General features: G+C 32.9%; 1 long non-coding RNA gene across 1 annotated transcript; it reads right to left on the bottom strand.

Annotated features, from left to right (window-relative positions):
• Positions 1-6,727: 6,727 nt before the first annotated feature.
• On the bottom strand, positions 6,728-7,637 carry LOC135952443 (uncharacterized). Its single transcript, XR_010576032.1, has 3 exons — positions 7,438-7,637; positions 7,090-7,243; positions 6,728-7,031 (listed from the first exon to the last, which is right to left on the bottom strand). It is a non-coding gene; the product is annotated as an uncharacterized LOC135952443 (long non-coding RNA).
• Positions 7,638-24,375: the final 16,738 nt, after the last annotated feature.

Here is a 24,375-nt window from a genome sequence, read left to right as displayed (position 1 = left end):
AATTTGAATCATTTCTCTAGGGATATTTTTCATCACGCTAAAATCAATAACATCCGGTATTTTTCGTGGGTCAGTAGGCCAGTAAGTAGGTTGGCCGCTCGAAAGCACATGCAAACCCATTTTAGAAATTGAGTCGAACAAAACACGTGATTTAAAAAATCTATTATATTGACTTTCTGTAATTGAGAATCTTGGGGGTGAGTATATCGATGAGATCACTAAGTTTCGATGAAAATCTTCAAGACAGATTGTAGTAGCTTGAAGATAATCTTCGCAAAAATCACACATTAAGTAGTGTTTTATTCGAGCTTTTATTAAAATTGCCGAGCCTCCGCATGCTCTACCTCTGGGATCTTTGGTGTCATATATTACATATCCATTTATTCGAAAGGAACTTCTGGACGTCAAATGAGTTTCAGAAACCAGCATTACATCAATTTGTTGGTTTCTTAAAAAATATTCGAGTTCGTTTTTGTGTTGGCTATGCCGTTTGCATTCCAAAAACATATTCTTAGGCAGTTCATGGTCTGTTAAGCACAGCCTGCAATAACATTGATTGCATCTTAAGCATTTCTTGCATCATGTTACTCATTGAGTTTGTAAAGTTATTTACCAATTGCACAAGAGTTTCTATTGTAGATTCTAGTCGGGTAAAATTGAAAATTGGGTTCATATTTTCGTTTTGGAGTTGACGGACTTGCGGCTGAGTTTGGTTGTTTCTAAGTACATTTGCATATGTTACTTTGTTGTCATATGTCTGTTGCAAAGGGGGGTAGTTCAAATTGATGTTATTTTATGGCTGAGCGGGGAAAATCTTTGGTTTCTGGCTTTGTGATTTTTTAACAATTGAGTAGACAGGACAACCCCTGTAGTTTGCTGTGTGGGTACCTCCGCAATTGCTGAATTTTTTCATTTTAGGATATAAATGTATCCGAATTTGGCATCTAGTGCATACCCAGAATTCGTTCGACAGTTTTATCGACGTTGCCATTGTTATTTTGAATGTTTAATTCTTTGGCTTCGACACTTGAATTTGTTAACATATTATGCATTTCAAAGCCCCCCGATTTGTGAATTTGTTTTACAGTTCGAATGACTTATATAGCTTCTTCCTCGGTGTCAAAACAATATAATAAGGATCTCCATCTCTCCATAAGAATCTTTAAGCATCTTGATCTTTAATTACAATGACTTGATGAAACATTTCTTTCAAATCACCGCAAACGGCAACTCTTGATTGCCTGAATTTCAGTAGTACGGATAGAAGAGGTTGATTAATATCTGGGCCGGATAAAAGAGCTTTATTTAAAGAAACTTTATCTACTTCGGCTGCTGCATCAAACACGAGTCTAAGCTTATTCTTGTTGGGATTCATTCACCGTATCATAGCTTCCTCATCCCACATAATTTTAGCATATCCCTTTTCTACATATTCATTTATTTTCGCACATTATTCTTTCGCAAAGGTTGTGTTTCTAGCCATCTTCCTCTCCACAGTAGTTAAACGTTTTAGAGCTATTTGATAAGAGTCTGGGAATGCTAAACAATCTTCTCGCCATAATAAACCAGATTCAAATCATTCTCCACATCGTTTTGTTGTTTTATTAAAATTAACATCTTTACGGGAGTTCGAATGCCTAAAGTTTCTATTCCAAAATAACCTTTCATGATATTTTCTCTATATACGATTCACATTCTTATTCGGATTTAAATACATGACAAGATACAAATCTATGTAGGGGCTGTTTTACTGTTCCGTATATTATACTTCCTAACCTTGTCTTAGTTAAGATAGGTCCGGTTGGTGATAACATAGTAGGCGATTCGATACCAACCGTTAAAAATGTATGCTTATGGTCATTTTAGGCTTTACATTCTCATAATTAAGGAGAGATGTATTTGAGAAATTCAAATCCTTATTTTCCTGAGGAACCATGGACCAATTGAAACTTTGTCAAGGCAAATCCAGTTTAGATGTTACATAGACGTTGCTCATATTATATTTTTTCAAATTATCTTCCATACTACTTATAGTAATATTTACAATACGCGATTGTTCACGAGTGATTTGATTATTTATCCATTGAAGTTCTAAAATATCACAATTTGCCGTTATTCCCAATTCTTGAATTACATTTTCGTCAATCATTGAAACATTTACTCCGTCATCAATAAACGCATAAATAACTACGTTATTCTTAGGGCCGTATAGTCTTACTGGTACGATTTGAAAAAGAATAGTATTTTTGTCACTATTAATATCGGTAAGACAACTTCGAGCTCGAGTAGCGTTATTTTGTAATGAGCTACTTAGAGCATTGTTTTCAGAAGCTTCGGTTATAATTGGCGGGGAAGGGAGATCTTTATGCAAGAGTTTATGATGGGTACTAGTACAGGAATTTTGACCGCATAATTTTTTCGAAAAATATTTAGCGGCTTGATGACCCTCTTTGAGACACCTAAACAAGTTTTTAGATTTCTCACTTTTTCCCATCTTGATGCCAAAGGAAGTTTACAAAATAGTTCACAAAAGGCTAATGATTTACAATCATTATTGCATACTTTGCATTTTCTTACTTCAAGTGATATACATGCATAATTTATACTTTCATTACTAATAGGAAGGGAATCGGTTACCATATTCACGATCTTTCTTATACCACCAAGCCAATTTGAAGAATCAATAATTGTAGGCATTTGTCCCATGCCCATTGAAGACGTCTTGACATGGGCAACTTTAAAACAAGTTCGCTTAATAGCATTGGGTTTATCAAGTGATAATTTCCACCTACTGATTATAAAAACGTAGTCATATTTGTAACTTTATTAGCGAATACGATCAGAGAATTAAGGTACGTTTCTTCTACCGGATTCAAGGAACGAATTTTGTGTATTTGTGACTTAATTAATTGTTCTTGACGTCCGTACGTTTCTGCCAGAATATCGATCATGGAGTTAACATTTTTTGAATTTGCTAGAAGTGACTCAACTGTGTCACGAGAATCTTCTTCTAAAGATTCTCTAAGTCGGATTATATTATGGAGATCGGAATATTCAAATTGAGAAGTTGAACTTTTGAAAGATTCGTAGAATGTTTGCCATTCTTCAGGTAGACCCGAAAACTTTGGCAATGCATATATTTTCTTTTGACAATTTTGAACAACTGTATTTACTGGATATTAGGGTATTCAATTAATCGGGTTACTGGTTTAATCGGTTAACCGAGAAAATAATCGGGGTTTAGATTTATTCGGTTAATAATCGGTTAATTTAAAATTATTCGATTAACCGAATAATGTGTACTTTAATATTAAATTGAAAATACAACCAAGAATTTTGTGTACAAAAACAAACATAACATAACAATTCAACCAAAAATAAAAAGAATATAATTTAATTTATTTCTGTGAAACGCTTTTTTTTACTTTAGATTTAATAAGACTTGACTTGGAAAAGCTCTCTCGCTGATTGTAGATGTAGGAGAAATCGAAAGCATGATAAAGAATATCCAAAATCTCAGTTTTTTTATTTTTTTTCTGTACATGTAAATTCAAACAAAGTTTCAAATACATGTAAATTAAATACTATATCAGTTGTTATTCTGACTAAACATTTTTCTTGGATGTTCGAAAGAATATATAGTAATTTTAATATGTATTTGAATTAAAATGCAAAAATAAATACAAAAAAATATGTTAAAGTGCAAAAAAAGGGAATTTCGGTTAATCGAGAAATGTGTTGGTCATTGTTGTTATGCGTAGAAATATTTCTAATTTCGTTTGTTAACGATAAGATGGACTTTTGGGTTTCTAAATTATTTGACAATACCATAGTTTGTATGGCACAAATTTTCCACACTTTTTTTAAATTTAATGTTACCTGTTCTAAGCATTCGGGTAAATTTTGTGATGGGTTTGGTTGGGAAGGTGTTAGTGGGTTTGCCTGGGGAAGTGTTGGTGGGTTCGTCTGGGGAAATTCGGCAGACACAACGTTACTAGTTTCAGATGTACTATCTTCTGGAATATTGACTATAGAGCTGCTGGCTTCGTTTGTTTGATCGTTGTGTGGTCGCTGGGGGGAGCGTGTTAGTGGCATAATGAGTCGATTTCTTAGTTGCATTCGATTATTAGCTATATTTAAATCAATGGAGCTTGCGAACAAGAGTGAACAAGATTTCTTCAAAATATCCCACGTCCTCGCAGAAAGCCAAAAGAGGACTTAGCAAACAGATCGGGACCACAAATAGGGATTTGACAAGTTTCAAGCAAATTGAATAAAATTGTTGATGATCCGAATGAAAGAAGGTTTTGGGTTGAACAAGCGGTATTAAATTGTTTATTCACTAAAATAGCGAGGTATTAATAATTATGGTACATAACGTAAATGTAGAAAGAAAAACTTACATTTGTTGAGAGACTTCTTTCTAATTCAACAATTATACAAATTTATATAAATTAAAATTTTTAAAAACTCAAAAACATAAAAATTATAGGCTATTTGATTTGATATAAAAATATTTAAACAATTAAAGAAGTAAAAAATCCACATGCCGATAAACAAAATTATTTTTGTTTGGTTATACCTGCGAATAGCTTAACGGTATCCTACGAAGACAAAAACTCATATACAAGTAAATATGGATATATTTTAAGTAACAATAAGCTTTTATTTTAATATTTCTTAAACTATGTAAATTTTGTTTCTACATTTCTTGTTTTAGTGGCCTGTTCTGAGTGGCCACGTTAATCGCCTGGCGATGTTTTAATAACTTTAACATTTTTTAACTAATTTTTGTGTTTTATATCTTATTTCGATTCTTTTAAATTAATTTACAAAAGTAATTACTTAATGGCAAAATTTTTACAAAAACTGAAAAAGTTGCATTTTTCCCCTTGTAAATGCACCACAAAACTTCAGCGTCGTTGCACCTCAAAACTTCAACGTATTTCTGCAACGCATAGAACAATTCTAGACATATTCTAAGCTTATTAACAACAAATTTGTTGTTTACATAAATAATTAAAGTCCTCACTATTATATTAAGTTTAAATACTTATTTGTTTAATTTTTCATTTTGGTTTTTTGACATTTGTTAAGACCAATCGTTGTTTTCGTAGAACTGACACCACCTTGTATGAATTCGCCTTGGTTTTTTCGTAACAACGTCCATATTTTTATAAATTTTTTTTATTTTATAAAATGCTGATGTAAACGGTATAGTTTATGAAAGTAGCTTATGATCATAAACTAGTTTGAAAATTTAAAGAAAACCTAGACCTTTATACAAATGCTTTACATATTAATTTTCTGAATTTTATTTGATTTTCAATACCAAAAATTTATACTCTGTTGTATAGACGAAATTCTACCAAAAATTAAATTCTGTCAAAGTTAATAAACAAATATTTTTTCATTTGTGCAAAATATACGTTAATTGGAAATAAAAGTCATTGAACAGATTATAGAATTATGTGTAAATGTGAAAAAACGCGTATCGGCCTTTATTTTGTCTAAAATTTCATGTTAAGATTTCGAGCAACACAAGGATGTTGAATACACACGGTACCCGTATATGTGAGAGAGAAATTTCAAAAAATATTGCAATCAGTAGCCCGTTTCTGTATTTCTCGAATCGGAAAACTTTTCGCATGAAACGATTGAATTGCAACAAAAACAGTGTAAAATGAAACAAAATATGTTTTTTCTCGCACACACACAAAAAAATAATTTTTGCATTCAATAACAAAAATCCCGGTATCCAATTATTTTTTTTTCAAATTTCCGGCGATAAACTTTTTCGCAAAACCAATGACCTAAATTGTAACTTCTTCGTAATTTTTTCACTCAATAAAAAAAATTATTGAATCAATAAAACATTTTATTAAAATAGAATATGTCTTTACAAGAGTATATTGCTAATTTGAACAAATATTTTATTGAAATTTGAAGCAGCTTTAATAAAAAAAATTATTAAACCAATAATAATGTTTTTTAAAAATAGCAAAATTTTTCAATAAAAATTTACTTGAAACAATTAAAATTTTTGTTGCAAATCTTAAAATTTTCAATAAAAATATTACTTGAATCAACATAATATATTGTTAGAATTCCAAAAAAAATCAATAAAAAATATAATTGAATCAACAAAATTTCTGATTGAATTAAAAAATAAAAATAAAAATGTTATTGAATTTTGTCTGAAATTCAACAAAAATGTTATTGAATTTTGTCTGAAATTCAACAAAAATATTGTTGAATTTTATACCAAATTTAATTTTTTTTACTTAAATGAAAATACTTTTTAAATATTAATATTTGTATGTTTTTTTATTTTAAATTAGATCAAACTATTAGTATTTATACAAAATAAATATAATCTGAATATAATTAAAAAGTTTATAAAAATTATAAATATAAGAAGATATAAATTAAAGTAAATACATATCTACTTATTTAATAAGTATTATTTACATATGTAAAAATTTGGACTTTTTACATTTAAAAAAAAATACAATCAATTTTATTTTATAATTCAAAGAGAATATTGTACTATTAATTATTCTTAACCAAATTATTATTTAAATTTAAAATCTCATTTTTAATAGCAAAAATTTTTGTAAATTTTTTATCAGTTTTTATTTCATAAAAAAATACTTGCAAGAAATTGAAAAATACTTCTGACTCTTTGGGAAATTCCAAATTAAAAACAAAAAATATTTTGAATATGTCAACAGCTGTTAAAACCCTACACATAGGATATTTTATATCATCGAAATAAACAAAAATTTCTTTTACATCTAAAACACTGCCAATTATTAAAAGCTTTGGCTGTATATTTAATTTTTGGATTTTTAACAAATTTAGTTTGACGTTTAGTTCTTGATGTGTATTGTCAATTATAGCAAATGCATCTTGAGAATCTGACACTGTAAACTTCTTCCTTATTTTGGCCCCTTTCTCGTCCATTATAACTTTTTGTTGTGGGGGAAACAAATAGTGAAGATTCCAAATTATTCCAAAAGTTTTTGATTCTGAAAGTAATAAGTTTTAAATAAAAAAAAATCATACAAACAAATAAGTTTTTTATACCTTGATTACATGAAATTAACGTTTTTAGTTGTTGTGATACAAAAGAGCTGGTAATTCTTGTTGTCAACAAATATAACAATTTGTTTTCGTATGTATTCCATCTTGATGTCAAGTCCTTAGCATTTTTATATTTTAAATGGAAGTCAATATCAATCTGAAAGATATCAAAAACATATGTTTAAATTTGCGTTTTAGAAAAAATGGGGTAAAAGTCTTATTATTCATAATCACATTTTAAATTGTTCAAAGTTTTTTGTAATTTTGTATTTTTTTGAGCATTGCTAAATTTAAAACTTATTTATGAATATTGTGCAAAATATTTTAAATATTTAAAGTTAGATTTCTTACCAGTTGGAATCCAGAAGGTCTTGTGTACTCTGGCCATTCATGTAAGATGTCTGCAGTCGATTTAGATTCTATCATTTGTTTAAATCTATACTGCGAGCACTTTCTCCAAAAGATATCGAATTCGTCTGCTGATATACCTTTACTTCGAAGATTTTCAACAGCATATTTGGCATCAGATTCTGAAACTAAAAAAATGATTATTATTATATTTTTAAATCAATATAAACATGTATTTATACCATATTCCTGATGACATTCCTCCTGAGTAGGCTCTTTAGGTTGAAGAACTTGTTTTGAAATTCTTTTCAAATTATAAATTTTAGAATATAACTTTCCTCTTTTTCCATTGTTGTAATATTCCTGAAATAAAAAAGTTTCATGAGGAAATTGTGGAAATACCAAAGATATGAGTAAAGCTTACTAGTTCTTCTGTAGGAAAAATAGAACATATTTCTTTTTCCATTTCCTTACAATCAGCCATCGAATATGTCATATCCTTGGATTCAATATAAGCTGCAATAGTTTTAATGAGCAAGTGCCTCTGCTCTTCGTAGAGGATTTTGTTTTCCTCATAATACTGCAAAATTGATCTTCCATTCTTTGTATTTTGGAGCATGGTTAATACAGAACAAATTGTCTGTTTTGTGCATACGTTTTGTGGGGAACATTTTAATGTGTCACAGGTATATTTTCTCCAGCTTTCTAAGTTTGATTCGAATAGAGCTTGGTCTCCCACTGCAAGACCTTGAAAAAGTGTTCGTATATGGTCAGGTTTTAAAACTTTAGATGTTATTCGATGTTCTGGAAGATATTCAAACATTATTTTGTGTAGTTTATTAGTTGATAAAATGTAATTAAAAAACTTACCAGTAAAATGATTATGAAGATGTTCCAAATCCCATTCGATTAACAAGTCAAGTAGAGTGTTGTCAACAGCTGTTTTCATATTATCCTAGATGAGATATGGATTAGTACACACTTTTATAAAATTCATGCAATTTTACAAAAGTTTTGCCCAGAGAAGTTTGAACTTTTTCAAGTGGCGGCCCTACAACATTATTTAGTTGAATTATTTCGAAAGTATTTGAAATACTTTTTATTTCGTAAGCTGCAAAGTGAGAGTCATAGATAGTAGTAACTTTTTGACCACATATAAGAATCTCATCAGAATTTGTTTTACAAATGCATTTAACTGCAAATATATCTACATCATTTAAAAATCGTCCAATAAAACATTTATTGTCATATAGATAACTCCATATTACTGCTTCTGAAAATATTGCAATATCGTTATTTTTAAATTTTTCTCGTATTTGTTTTTTAATTTTTAAATCAGTGCATAAATTTGTAAAAAGATAATCTTAATTGATTTCTGGATTTATTAAAAAATTTGCAAATTTAATTTGGTGCTTAATTGAAAAAGATTTTGGTATGTTTTTTCTGGAAGTGGTAATATTAGAGTATATTTTAAACTGCTTGTGTTTTGCTTCAAATTTGAAATTCCACAGATTTCTCAGTGGACCACACTTTTTCATTATCATAGGATAATGTAGCAATATATGAAATTTGGGTGTTAGGTTTTTTTTGAATAAAATCTGATAATCTCTATTCAATATTTCAATTTTATTTTTATAATTAAATCGTTTGAAATTTCGTAGCACAAAATATCTTCTATAAATTCAAAAAGAACTTTTAAAAATGCCCACACCTCATCATTACGTGGAATATATTCTCCAAATAATAATGGAAAGTAATAGCAAAATGCCATCATTTGTCTGGCAGATGTCTTCATTTTACAGTTTTCAAGTTCTTTATGTGTGAAGTTAAACTTTTTCAGCCCCTTATCCCTTTTAAAGTAAGCAAATGATTTTATTCTGTTATTTAAAGTATCAATACTGAAGTATTCCATTTTCTTAATAAAGTAAGTCAATGATTGACAAAGAATATAATGACATATCCCTTCATATATATCATGCATAATGTCGACTGCATAATTTTCAGTAGCATGAAATGAAGGTATGTCATTAAAAATCGAAGTGTCTGTAATTCCTGTCTCAAAAAAGATATTTTCTTCGATACCAAGTCTGTAATTTATTCTATTTCTAAGAAGATCTGAATTTTCTTTGGTGCTTTTTTGCGAATCAACCTTTTTTATTAAACAAAATCGACAGAAACGATTAGCGGAAAAAGATTTGGCGAAATTTAGAGTAACATTTAAGCCTAAGTTGTCCCCCAAAATAAGACCCATTATAAAATAAACTTTTTTAGTTCCATTTTTAGTATTTATTTCTATACCGTTAACTTCAATATCTTTTATTAATTCAACTAATGCTTTAAATGAATTGTTTCCATATTTTTTGACATCTGCCGAAAGTATGGAACATGCCAAAAAGACGTCTTTTAATTTTGAAGACTTTTGCGGCATACACGGGAAATTGTAATAAAAATTACAAACAGAATGTTTGGTTTAAGGATTATTTATGCCAAAGTCGTCATTGTACAAAAAGAACGGAATCAGCGTTTTATTTGGATACAATAATTTTTTTTTGCTTCCATAACTCTGATTGTATAAAATTTGTGTGGTTTGGGGATTTTTCAATGGTGTCCATATGAGTTAAAACTTTTTCTAAACAGTCATCTTTTTCAAATATTTTTTTAAATTGAAAGCGTAAAGGCATTACTGTTCCTTTCGAATTTATACTACTTTCAATAGAAAATGATTCGGCTTTATCTGTTAGTCCCATTTTTGTAAGGGATTTTTCTAACATATAATCAGATTTGAAATCCTTAAACAGATTTTGCAAATCACTTACAACCACCTCAAATGATTCTTTTTCATATTTTATATTATCGAGACAAATTTGAATGAAATTTAAAATCGGATTTACTATATTATTTTCTATTATTTTTTGTAATTTAATAACGTCAGACCGAGTGTAATTATTGTTAGAATGCATTTGAATTAAAAATTTGTTAATGGAGTTGTTTACGTTTTGCAATAAATCATTGTAATTAAATTTAGGAAAATTCAAGGATTCGGATTCTACATTGTCTGTTAAAATAATTGGCTCATTACAACTTACATGTCTTGCGATGAGACTACTAGTTCTGTTGCTCAAGAGGACACCCATTCCAACTCTGAAATGGTGGGTGAATTTTTTGGGCCATTGGACGATGTAGTTGACGAGGACGCCCTCTTGGACTCGAGTCCCTCGGACCAAGAAGACGTCAACGTCACAATCGTACAAAAACACGGAGATGGTGAAGGTAACTCAAATTAATCTTCACCACTCCAAAGCAGCTTCGGCTGCCCTGCTCCTCCGGATGTCCGAGAGAGGGGAGGAGCTAGCACTCATCCAAGAACCCTGGATCCATCGAGAAGGGGTTCGCGGACTAGGTGCCAAAGGCCATAAGCTACTATACATGAAAGGCTCAGGTAACATTAGATCATGTATAGTAGCTAGCAACAAACTCAATATCTTCATTCTTTCTGATTACAGCGATGAAGATACTGTGGTAGCGGCCTGGGAAACTGGTGTAGGAACTATACTAGTTATCTCAAGCTACATGGCACATGACCACAGCGAACCACCACCAAACAGCAAGGTTCGCGACATAATTGAAAGGGCAAGAGTTGAGAATCTGCCGGTTATTATTGGAGCTGATGCCAATGCACATCATATTGTATGGGGCAGCTCGGATACCAACGCAAGGGGTGAGTCAATTTTCGAATTCATTCTTTGTAATAACATAGACATAGTCAACACTGGTTCAGAACCAACCTTTGTAGTTACTAACAGAAGGGAGGTTCTTGATTTAACGCTAGTTAGTTCTAGGCACTCAGATCTTATCAGTGGATGGAGAGTTTCGAATGACTGTTCATTCTCTGATCATATGTACATAGACTTTGTTATTGAAGTTCGTGAAAAGGGGGCTATGCCCATCCGAAACAGGAGAAGGACTGATTGGGTTGGGCAACATGCTACTCTCTCTCGCCTTCTCCCTGACCCTCCGATCATTAGTGATCGGAATGATATTGAAATTGCGGTCAACAATTTGACTAATGCGTTTGATAGAGCGATATCAGATTCATGCAGACCTAGTATCTGCAGAGGTAGGAAAAAACCACCTTGGTGGACTTCCGAGATAGCGAACACTCGTAGAGAGTGTCGCAAACTTTTCAATGAGGCCAAGAGACTGGGCAACTGGTATGTTTACAAGTCCTCTGTGAATAAATTCAAGAACCTGGTTAGGAACGCGAAGCGCAAATCCTGGAGGTCCTTCTGTAGCGGCGTGGAAGGTTCCTCTGAGACGAGTCGCTTGCGCAGGATCTTGTCATCTTCGACCGCTGTCCCGAGTTATATTCAGAAATCGAGCGACAGCTGGACTACTAGCGGAAAGGAAACCCTAGAGGTTTTGATGGACGCTCATTTCCCTGGCAGTGTTCCCCTATCTGAGGGTAACACTGCGATATCTTATACTGGGCCTTTTGAAGTCACAATTCTCATAAATGAGGAGAGACTAAAATGGGCCCTGCGTAGCTTTGACCCATATAAATCTCCGGGTCCTGATGGCATCATTCCGGCGGATCTGCAACGGAATGAGGATTTAATTATTCCCTGGTTGACTCGTATATACTCGGCCTGCTTGGCTTGGTCATATATTCCGGAGTCGTGGACCAGATGTACGGTGGCCTTCATTCCCAAGGGAGGGAAGGCATCTCATACTAGACCCAAAGACTTTAGGCCTATTAGCCTATCGTCCTTCCTCTTGAAAACTATGGAAAGGTTGATCGATCTACACCTTCGTTCATCGATTAACCCGAACCGACTATCCATGTCTCAACATGCCTATATGAAAGGTAGATCTGTTGAGACTGCTTTACATTCGCTTGTGGGATTCGTAGAAAAATCACTCGAGCATAAGGAATATGCATTGGTGGCCTTCTTGGATATTGAGGGGGCCTTTAACAATGTGACGCCAGAGACGATCCTTTCGGCTCTAGGTGGTCTGGATATAGATCAATCTATTATCTGCTTCATAGGTAGACTTCTGACTAATAGAGTCATTATCTCTTCTATGGGAACTGCTACTATTTTTAGATTAGCGAATCGGGGCACTCCACAGGGGGGGGTTTTATCTCCACTCTTGTGGAATCTTGCCATCAATATGTTACTCATGAAATTGGATTCCATGATGTGCAAAACTGTTGCATATGCTGATGATGTTGCCGTAGCTGTTTCTGGAAAACACTTGGACACATTATCACAATGCCTGCAAACTTCACTCAGTACACTCAGCCAGTGGAGCACTGCAAGTGGACTAGGTGTGAACCCTGGGAAAACGGAGCTTGTGCTGTTCTCCAGAAGGTACAAAATCCCTCCGTTCCCATTACCGCGCCTTAACGGTGTGGAACTTAAACTCTCGGATAGTGCTAAGTATCTGGGAATTATACTAGACTCTAAGCTGTCCTGGAGCCTTAATATTCATGCGAGAGCGTCCAAGGCGGCTGTCGCTATCTATGCCTGCAGAAGGGCCATTGGGAGTACCTGGGGAATAAGCCCTAGGAATGCGAAATGGCTTTTCGATATGGTGGTCAAGCCCATACTAATGTATGGAGCACTAGTTTGGTGGAAGGCTCTAAGTAAATCCACCTACTGTGGGATAATTGAGAGAATCCTGCGAATATCCGCACTAATGATCACGGGTGCGCTGCGCAGTACTCCGTCTCGTGCTCTGTTTGTAATGATGCACTGGCTACCGGCTGATCTGATGGCAAAACAATTGGCCATAAATTCGGCGGTTAGGTTAAGTACTGTTGGAGCATGGAGGTCTAGTTGTACTGGCCATGCGTCTATTTTGGGCGGTATATCTTATATACCTGCTAATATTGACTACTGCACTCCCTTACCCTTTATTGACAGACGCTTCTCTGTGTCATTGACGGGTGGGTCTAATTCTTCCATGGACACGTTTGTCATATACACAGATGGCTCTAAGTCTGCGGATGGGGTGGGTGGAGGCTTCTATATTCCCCATCTTCAGAAGAGGGTGTGTTTCAGGCTACATGATCAATGTAGTGTAATCCAAGCTGAGATTTCAGCGATCAAAAGGGCGGTACACTGGATGAAGTACTATAGGCTATTTGGTGTGAATATCCGAATCTGTACCGACAGTAAGCCTGCTATCAAATCCCTATCTGGCGTCTACTCGACATCCAGATTGGTACATGAATGCCGGGTATCTCTTAATGAGATGGCGAGACATTCTAACCTGGAGTTATTCTGGGTGCCTGGTCACTCTGGTGTACCTGGCAATGCTATTGCGGATGAACTGGCCAAAAGAGGCTCTCGCCTACAAATTGACGAGATCGATAACCTGGTCGGTTCACCGCTGTCTTGCTGTAAGTCAATCATACAGCGTAAATTATTTGAGTCTGCTCAACTCAGATGGTCTAACTCGACAAACTGCACGATATCGAGACTCACCTGGCCCGTTTATGACCATCGTAGGTCAATGTCCCTCACGGGGCTACCTCGGGCTAGGCTTCGAGCTCTGATGTCAGTGCTCACGGGGCATTGCTTGATAGGTGAGCATGCTAGGAGAATGAATACTCCATATAATGACTTCTGTAGAAGTTGCGATGATGAAGACGAGAATGAGACGATTGAACATCTCCTCTGTCTTTGCCCTGCCTTAGCAGGGGTGCGGACTGCGACAATAGGTAGTCCATTTTTGCACGGCCTAGCGGATCTATCTACTCTTGATATCAGGAGGATGGATTCGTTCATTCGTGCGTCAGGTTGGTTCGGCATTGAACCCAGGTCTGACATGTGAAGAATCTCTTGAGGTTCTGAGCATGATCTTTAGGGTAACACAAAGGGACCAATTTCATGGACCCAAGTGAGCTGGCTGATAACTAGCTGCCTTCATAACCTAACCTAACCTTACATGAATCTCTTCACTTTTACTTTTTTTAAAATGTTTTAAAATGTGCATTTTAAAATTATATTTTACATTAAATCTTTGATAACAACTTTTAACATCACAAATGTACACTGTACCAGGAGGAGTATAATGTAATTTTAAATGTGTTAAAAAATTCTCTGGGTAATCAAACACGTCACTGCACATAAAACAACTGATACTCACCATTTTGGGCAATTTATATGTATAATTATATAGTTGTAATTATGTGTAATTATATAGTTGTATTACTATTTACTTTAATTTAAATTTTAATATTTAACTTTTTTTCACACGCACAATATAAAACACTTTCACTCAAGAAGATCAAACATCAACTAATCATAAGTAAACTAAAATAAAAGAAACTATGTACATCGTTTTGTTTATTCATGCTCTAAACACCTGTTTTTTTTTTTGTTGTTTTGCAAAAAAGAGAAGAATAACAAAAAATGTTAACCGTTATTTTTCTTCTTTGATGAGAAAAAAATGCAGACATTCTTATTTCTATGTTCTTGTTGTTACTAACGTAAATTTTTTACTGAAAAAGCTAAAAAAAAAATGAAAAAACACGAAATAACCGTCAAAATTCAAAAAATACGACAAATTACTTGATTTTACAACATCGTTTATTGATTATATAAGAAAATTCAATAATTTGTTTATCAACTGCTTTTTATTGACTGATATTTTAAAATTTGCAGTATTGATAAAAAATTTATTAAGTTAACGAGCATTGTTATTGAATTTTATCATTTTTATTAACAACAGTGTTTATTGAAAAAAAGTCTGTCTATTTTTTTCTGTGCAAGTATTTCTGTATCTTAAGTTTGCGAGAATCATCTGTCATTTAAATAATTTTCCAGCAATTATTGGAAGTATGTGAGAAAAAGTGTTTCTATAACAATATTTTGCGAAAAGTTTCTCACAAGAACTGTCAAAACAAGTCACATTTGAAATTGGTGTAAGAAAAACTAAATTTTAAAAAATATACACAGAAAGAAAAAAGCACTTCTAAATTTAAGTTTATTTTACTCAAATTTAGCCAGAATTGTACTTAAAAATTTAAGTACGATTCATACTCATTTGTACTTAGAATAAGTATAAACGGGATTGATTACAAAAATCAAGCGGAAATTTTCTTAAAACAAGAACGAAATTCTTGAATTAAGCAAGAAAATCTTGTTTTAAGTAGAAGTGAGAAGTTAAATCAAGTAGTTAATTCTTAAACTTCAAATTAAGAGTAAGATAACTTGAAATAAGAAAAAAAATTCTTATATTGATCCATAATAGAAAAAGAGCGGTATAAAATTTACTCTCTGAGCTGTTCTTAAAGTAATTTTCTACTCGCGCTGTCGGTGAAAGCAATTTCATCAGTCTGTGTTGTGCGTTCCGTGTTCCGTGTTGTTCTGTATTGTTTTCGGTCTTTTGTGTTTTTTTGTGTTGTGTGAAAAAAATATGAGTGAGGCAGAAGGAAGACACCCTCCTGCTCCAGCTTCTCCAGGAGTTTCATCAGCCCAGTTTTTATGGGTATTTAAAAGGTAAGTCTATAATTTATTTATTATTGTGATTTATTTTTAAATAATACAGTTATTCTATTTATAAAACATAATACAGCAAGTCAATCGAAAACTTTGGATATGATTCTTTTTACATGTTTTCTTTTGGCTTACTATATTATGTTTTATAAATAGACTGTTGAATTTGCAACAAATTCTTTAAAAACAAAATAACGGTACAACGTACAAATTTTTTCAATAAGAAATATTTTTTCATTTGTACTAATACACACATACATACATATGTAGTTGCGCATATCGTTTAGAAACAGGTTTTTTAAGACGCAAACAACAAAATTTGCACTTGTAAACAAATAATACAAGCTTTTTGTTCTTACCCAGTCGGACTTTGAGTTAACTTAAAAATAACTAATGGTCAATCAGAAATGAGTCACAGGTGACTAAAAAACTAGCTCATTTCCCTTGTAAATCCCTATTCAGTTTTTACATGTAGTGTCATCACAGCGAGTCAGTACTCACTCACTATGCATAAGATTCAGCTAACCACAAGCTAACTCATTATGAGTTAGCTTGTGGCACATAAAGTACGATTGCACTATAAGTTAGCTATGAACTGACTAATTAATGATTAGGTTTTACAAGTTAACTTATAGTTAATTTAAATAAGTCATTCTACATAAGTTTCAGCTAACCACAAGCTAACTCACAATGAGCTAGCTTGTGGTTAGCTGAAATTTTTTTTATCATTGTTTTATTTTATATTTTAATATTAATTTGGTTGGTTTTAATTTTTTTTACTGAATATATAGAAAAATCTAAGTACCCAGAAATTTTGGTTGAAATCGGTCAACCCGTTTCCGCAGTTAGTGTTTTTTTTTTTTTTTTTTTTTTCATCATTTATTTATTGTATCTTTATTATTTAATGAACTAACAATAAGTGGTTCAAATCTTATATCTAATATTATTATTTAATTAGTCCAGCCAGTGCCGGACGAAAAAATTTTGTGTTCATGGTTGTTTTGGTTAAATTGCCATTCTTCCTTCTAGATTAGGTCTGCTGTGTCCCTCCTTCTTAATCTAGTGTGGCCACGGTTATGTAATATGTTGCGGGCCAGCGGGTTTGGGTGAACTTCAAGTTTTTTTTAAATATTTTTGTACGTTTTTCGAGATTTCAGTTTTTACAATGGGCACATTTAGATCTTTGTGTATATTCGCGTTTTTGATATACCAGGGGGCAACTGTGATCATTCTTAGAAACTTGTTTTGGCGTCTTTGGATCTTTTCTACATTTGACGCTGAGGCCGTGCCCCATAACTGTATGCCATAACACCATATCGGTTTTATGATCATGTTATAAAGTAGAAGTTTACAATCTAAACTAAGTTTCTGCCAATAAGCCAATTAATTTGAATTGATTTCAATTTCATTTGAGTCAACTTTGCATCTATATGACTTTTCCATGTAAGGCGACGATCGAGATGTATTCCGAGGTATTTCACTTCCGATTGTTGAATTATTGTTTGGTTATTGATATGAATAGGGGGGCATGATTCTCTACGCAATGTAAATGTAATGTGTGTACATTTTTGCTCGTTGACTTTAATTTTCCATTGTTTTAACCATTTTTCTAATTTAAATATGTGGTTTTGTAAGTGACGAGACGCTTCTTGAGGGTTTTCATGAATGCTTAGAATAGCAGTATCATCAGCAAATGTTGATGTATGAGTGCGATTGTTAGTTGGCATATCAGACGAATACATCAAATATAAAAAAGGTCCCAGGATACTGCCTTGGGGGACTCCAGCTTCAATGGGTTGTGCAGTACTTAAAAAGTTTCCCTCTTTAACCTTAAAAGTTCGACCAGTTAAATAGCTTTCCAACAGCTTATGTGTGTTTGCCGGTAAATTTTGACTCAATTTGTATATTAATCCAGCATGCCATACCTTATCAAACGCTTGAGAGATGTCGATGAAGAGTGCAGAACAGTATTTCTTTTCTTCAAACGCTTTTCTCACCATATTTACAAGTCTATGGGTTTGTTCGATAGTACTGTGTTTTCTTCTAAATCCAAATTGATGATTCGGAATACAATTATTTTCAGTTAACATCGGGTACAACTTGTTCATAAGTATCTTCTCAAAAAGCTTTGATATATTAGACAATAGGCTGATGGGTCTGTATGATTCTACTTTTGTGTGATCTTTTCCCGGCTTGGGTATCATGGTAACCAGTGAAACCTTCCATTCTGGAGGATAATATTCAAGTCGTAGTATAGCATTAAAAATAAAAAGAATTATTTTTATTGCTATCCGGGGTAGCTCCATAAGCATCTTGTTGCTGATCTTATCCATACCAGGCGCTTTCTTGGGGTTTAAATCAGCAATAGCATTTTCGATCTCTCGAATCTCAAAACGTAGGGGTACGGCTGCTGCAAAATAGGGTGCAACAGGTGGCAACTCAATTGCTTCGTTTGATGTGTTCGGTGTAAATACTTTTTTTAAATGATTAACAAACAGATTCCCTTTTTCAGTATCATTTCTTGCCCAACCACCACTTGAATTTCGCAAGGGGTACTTACATATAACGGGTCTTTTAAGATTTTTTGTTGCTCGCCATAATGAGTAATCCGATTGCGGGGTTGCGTCCAGGCTTTCTAAATATTTATTCAATGATTCCATTTTTCGAAATTCCAAGAGCTTTTTAAGTCTTTTTATACAATCTTAAAGCTTCGATTTTAGTTGGGGGGATCTGTGCAATTGCCACTCTCTTCGAAATCTTCTTTTTTCATTTAAGAGCCGTTCGACATCTGCAGAATTAATTCTATTATATCTGATTTGTCCGGGGGTTTGGGTAGCATGTTGAGCAGCCAGTTTGAAATTTTTATCGAAATTGATAAGAGAGTGATCGATGTTTTCTGGTGTTCTTAGCGGTATGTTTTCCGAGCAATGTGTACTCAGGTATTTTTTATATTAGAGCCAATTTATTCTCAGTCGGGGATACAATTTCTAGGGGGCTCAATAAAGTAACAATAGTGGGTGAGTGATCTGAAGATAGTTCCAGCGAGGATTCATTTCTCTAGGGATATTTTTCATCACGCTAAAATCTATAACATCAGGTATTTTTCGTGGGTCAGTAGGCCAGTAAGTAGGTTGGCCGCTCGAAAGCACATTCAAATCCATTTTAGAAATTGTATCGAACAAAACACGACCTTTAGGGGTAATCAGTCGTGATCCCCAGAAAGTGTGCTTAGCATTATAATCGCCAGCAGCCAGGAAACGGGGGCCTAGTGATTTAAAAAATCTATTATATTGACTTTCTGTAATTGAGAATCTTGGGGGTGAGTATATCGATGAGATCACTAAGTTTCGATGAAAATCTTCAAGACAGATTGTAGTAGCTTGAAGATAATCTTCGCAAAAATCACACATTAAGTAGTGTTTTATTCGAGCTTTTATTAAAATTGCCGAGCCTCCGCATGCTCTACCTCTGGGATCTTTGGTGTCATATATTACATATCCATTTATTCGAAAGGAACTTCTGGACGTCAAATGAGTTTCAGAAACCAACATTACATCAATTTGTTGGTTTCTTAAAAAATATTCGAGTTCGTTTTTGTGTTGGCGTATGCCGTTTGCATTCCAAAAACATATTCTTAGGCAGTTCATGGTCTGTTAAGCACAGCCTGCAATAACATTGATTGCATCTTAAGCATTTCTTGCATCATGTTACTCATTGAGTTTGTAAAGTTATTTACCGATTGCACAAGAGTTTCTATTGTAGATTATAGTCGGGTAAAATTGAAAATTGGCGTTTGCTCTCTTAATTCTGGGTTCATATTTTCGTTTAGGGGTTGACGGACTTGCGGCTGAGTTTGGTTGTTTCTAAGTACATTTGCATATGTTACTTTGTTGTCGTATGTCTGTTGCAACGGGGGGCAGTTCAAATTGATGTTATTTAATGGCTGAGCGGGGAAAATCTTTGGTTTCTGGCTTTGTGATTTTTTAACAATTGAGTAGACAGGACAACCCCTGTAGTTTGCTGTGTGGTTACCTCCGCAATTGCTGCATTTTTTTATTTTAGGATCATCTTTAGATTTGTTACATTGGGACGTGTTATGCAACTCCCCGCAAATGACACATACTGGTGGCAATTTGCAATATGCCTTGGTGTGTCCATATTCTTGGCAATTCATACATTGAACGGGGCCAAATCGTTTGTGTGGTTCTTCTACCGTAATTTTACGATGCAATAAGTACTTCAAGTTATATATGGGATGTGTTTCATTTTTTTTCAGGTTTATGTCACCGGGTTCAAATTCAACACGGAAGAGTGGTTGGGGTATTTTTTCGCGATTTCTAATATTTATCACATTTTTTGTCTTATAGCCTTTATCTTCTAAGCTTTTCTTTATTTCGAGTGGTTCAACATTACAGTCAATACCCTTTATTACAACTTGTAGACCCTTGCTTCCTTTCAGCTGATAAGTGTAAAAACTTTTCTTTTGAGTTTCAAAATATGTTACAACCTTTCTATAATCGTTTTCACTATTGACCTGTATTTTAGTTTCATGAATCGTGCCTTTCTTGATTGGGATTACGTAAAAAGAGTTCTCTCCTATTAATGAGATCAGGCTCTGAACCAGTGGATTCGAATTATTTTCTCTCAAGTAAATGGGGGGTGGTTTTGTAGAATGGATTTTATTTACTGGTTCATTAGTTTCACATTCCAGAATAGAAAAACGATTTTCATTGTTTAGTCTATGAGGTTCACTATCCTTATATAATTTGGCCAAGGGTGCCGCTTTTGAGGACTTGGGTACAGCGCCGCTTAATGGGTTAATTTTATTTGTAGTTAGTGTGGTGGATTTCGTATCTGAAGCTGATATAGCTAGCATACTTTCAGGCATAGATAAAATATTTTTATTTTCTGATTGAGTTGAATTTTCTTTTGTTTGACAATCATTAGTTGTTGTCAATGCGGGGGAACAAGAACGAGCGCGGTTAACAGGTTTGGCTGTTAAAAACAAGTATGCATTTCTGCCGTTTACACTTAACCTTCGCTCACTGTTTTCGTTGAAGAGACTCATTTAAGAGTATTTGTAATTACTTTCGTTAACACTCTTGATCTTTATTTAATAGTCAATGCACAAAAAAGGTTCAAAAAAAGAAAAAAAAAATATAAAGAATTTTTTTATTACTTATTTGTCTTTTAGTTGTTGTTTTGATTTTTTTATTAAATAATATTATTAAAAAAAAAAAGCGTCCTTTCGCGTAAATAATAAACAGGTGATATTTATATTTATTTTCCGATAGATACATTAAAATAACGAGTTAACTCGGAGTAAAAATAAACACGTCCGAACTGAACTAGAACTGAATAATAACTACCCTGTCGGACTTTTATGAGCTGACTCAAAATCAAGTTGACTTATTGCTAACTCATTTACAACTAACTTCTGAAGTAACTCAATATTGATGCAGAGATGAGCTATTTGTTTTTTAAAACATCTGACTTCTTCTCGATAAGTATTCAACTAACTTTTGACTCCCTCAAAGCTGATGCAGAAATCAACAAACATTAAAGAGAGTAGCGAGATTAAATAGCAACATAACTGCAAAATTCTGCATAGATGAGCTATTTTATTATAACAACTGACTTCATCTCGATAAGTATTAAGCTAACTTCTGACTCACTCAAAGCTGATGCAGAAATAGACAAGCATTAAAGAGAGTAAAAAGCAAATAAGAAAAAATAAGTTCTATATTTTTTTTCTTCATGATCATGACAGTTAAAACTGTATATATTTGTTTTGTTTATATTTTTAATCAGTTTGTCTAGAAATTTGAGGAGGACCACATACGCAAACGGTTTAAAAATGTCGCTTTTTATTAATTTCAGCACATTTCTAATTACTTTGTCTGGTTTCTTCTACATTATCTCGAACTGCATCTATTAAATTATACGATAAGTAGAAAATTAACGTAGTCACTCGAAAGTAATATATAAAAAGAAGTGTACACTTTGATGTTAACACTAACTGCGGAAACGGGTTGACCGATTTCAACTAAAATTTCTGGGTACTTAGATTTTTCTATATATTCAGCAAAAAAATGAAAACCAACCAAATTAATATTAAAATATAAAATAAAACAATGATAAAAAAAATTTCAGCTTACCACAAGCTAACTCATTGTGAGTTAGCTTGTGGTTAGCTGAAACTTATGTAGAATGACTTATTTAAATTAACTATAAGTTAACTTGTAAAACCTAATCATTAATTAGTCAGTTCATAGCTAACTTATAGTGCAATCATACTTTATGTGCCACAAGCTAACTCATAATGAGTTAGCTTGTGGTTAGCTGAATCTTATGCATAGTGAGTGAGTACTGACTCGCTGTGATGACACTACATGGAAAAACTGAATAGGGATTTACAAGGGAAATGAGCTAGTTTTTTAGTCACCTGTGACTCATTTCTGATTGGCCATTAGTTAGTTTTAAGTTAACTCAAAGTCCGACTGGGTGTGTGTATTAGTATAAATAACTGCGTTTTGTCCATGAACTGATGGTATTTTTGTACCACAAATGAAAAATATGTTTCTTATTGCTAAAATACAAGTACAGTCACTTAGAAAAAATATAAAAATAACTGTACGATATTAATGATTTATTCTCATATTAATAAATAATTTTTAAATTTATCAAAGTTTTATAAAACGAATTTTGTGTGGAATTATTGTTTTATAAACCTTTGAAAATTGTTTATGAATATGGGGGTAAATCTTTAATATCGTATAGGTAGTTAATATTATAAATGAATTTATAAATAATATTCATATTATATCATTTGTTTGTACATTTTTAGCTTCTCAGGTAACATACAACAGCTTGCAATGGTGAAAACATTAAGGAAGCAATACCTCCTCTTGGTCTTCGAATCGAATTTAGGAAGAAGCTTTTAAGTGGACAAAATTCAGGTAAGAATTTAATAATACAGATTTTTGCAAAAATAATTTAACAAATCTTAATCTTATTCTATAGTTTGGCGTCGATGACGACACAATTTCTGTTGAATCCAAAGTTGACAACTGGCTAATTGAAGAAGATGACTTCCGTGGCAAACGAGTTTTAAGCAAGGTAATAATTGTTAAATTGTATTAAATTTAAATTAAAAGAAAACAAAATAAAATTTATTAAAAATAAAAAATAATGTGTTTTTCTTAAATCAATCTTAGTTTGGCTTACATCAAGTACGAATTCGGGCTTAAAACAATCCTATTTTTGGATTATATCAAGTACGAATTCGTGCTTAAATCTATTTCAGAATTCTTGAAACAAGCTTATTTTGTGATTAATTCAATCTCGGACATTCTTAAATCAATCCGATTTTTGGATTACATCAAGTACGAATTCGTGCTTAAATCTAGTTTAGAATTCTTGAAACAAGCTCATTTTGGGATTAATTCAATCTCGGACATTCTTAAATCAATCCGATTTTTGGATTATATCAAGTATGAATTCGTGCTTAAAACAAGTTTAGAATTCTTGAATCAAGCTCATTTTAAGATTAATTCAATCTCGGTCGTACTTAGGGAGAGCTAAACATAAGATTTTTGGGATTGATGAATCCGTACTTGAATCAAGTATTATGTACTCGGTTTAAGAAAATCCGTACTTACCCTACTATTGACACCGCTCCGGATTGATTTAAGTACGGATTACTCAATTTTTTTTATGATTGTAGATATTGTTACGAAATTGTACTTGAATTCAAATATAACGATTTTAAGGGCTGATTTAAAAGTAGCATAATGTTTCAAATAACAGTACTGTAATAGCAAACTGTAACATATCTGTGGGCATTATTAAATAAAAGCTTTCAGTTGACCATTGATCGTAAGTTGGCAACGCTGTATATTCAAATTCGAATATTCAGTTAAAGAACATTGTAGAAAGTACACCACAGATGGCGTATGTATTATTAAGATCTCGAATATTCGAACTTTGACAGTTAAAGAGCAATCTAGAGTGCAGATGGCAGTGTTATAAATAGTGGCAGAGGTTGAAGTCGTTAGTCAGTTTATCAGAGACGCTATTTGAATAAACATCAACTGAGTGCCTTAAAGTGTGCTGTATTTTTCAAGTGAATTCGTATACATAATAATAATGTATAAAAAAAACATTGAGTGACTATTTAATTCTGTTGTTGTACATTTTAAATAAATAAAGAGTTGTACAATTTTCAAACTACTAAATGGCTTTTATTTGCAACCAAAAGTATCCGGTTTATTTAAAGGAAATAAACCAAACGTTTTGAAAAGGTTAAAACGTAACAATATTTTTAATTTCGTATGTATAAATATAGAACCGAAATCAGTCGAAAATATAAGTAGTGGTAATTCAACCAATAACTTTTTTACTATATACATATATTTTATACCACAGATTATAC

Source organism: Calliphora vicina, chromosome 2 (genome assembly GCF_958450345.1).
Source record: "Calliphora vicina chromosome 2, idCalVici1.1, whole genome shotgun sequence".
NCBI lineage: Eukaryota > Metazoa > Arthropoda > Insecta > Diptera > Calliphoridae > Calliphora > Calliphora vicina.
The sequence above is the reverse complement of the archived record's forward strand: the minus strand, read 5'-3'. Positions and strand labels throughout refer to the sequence as shown.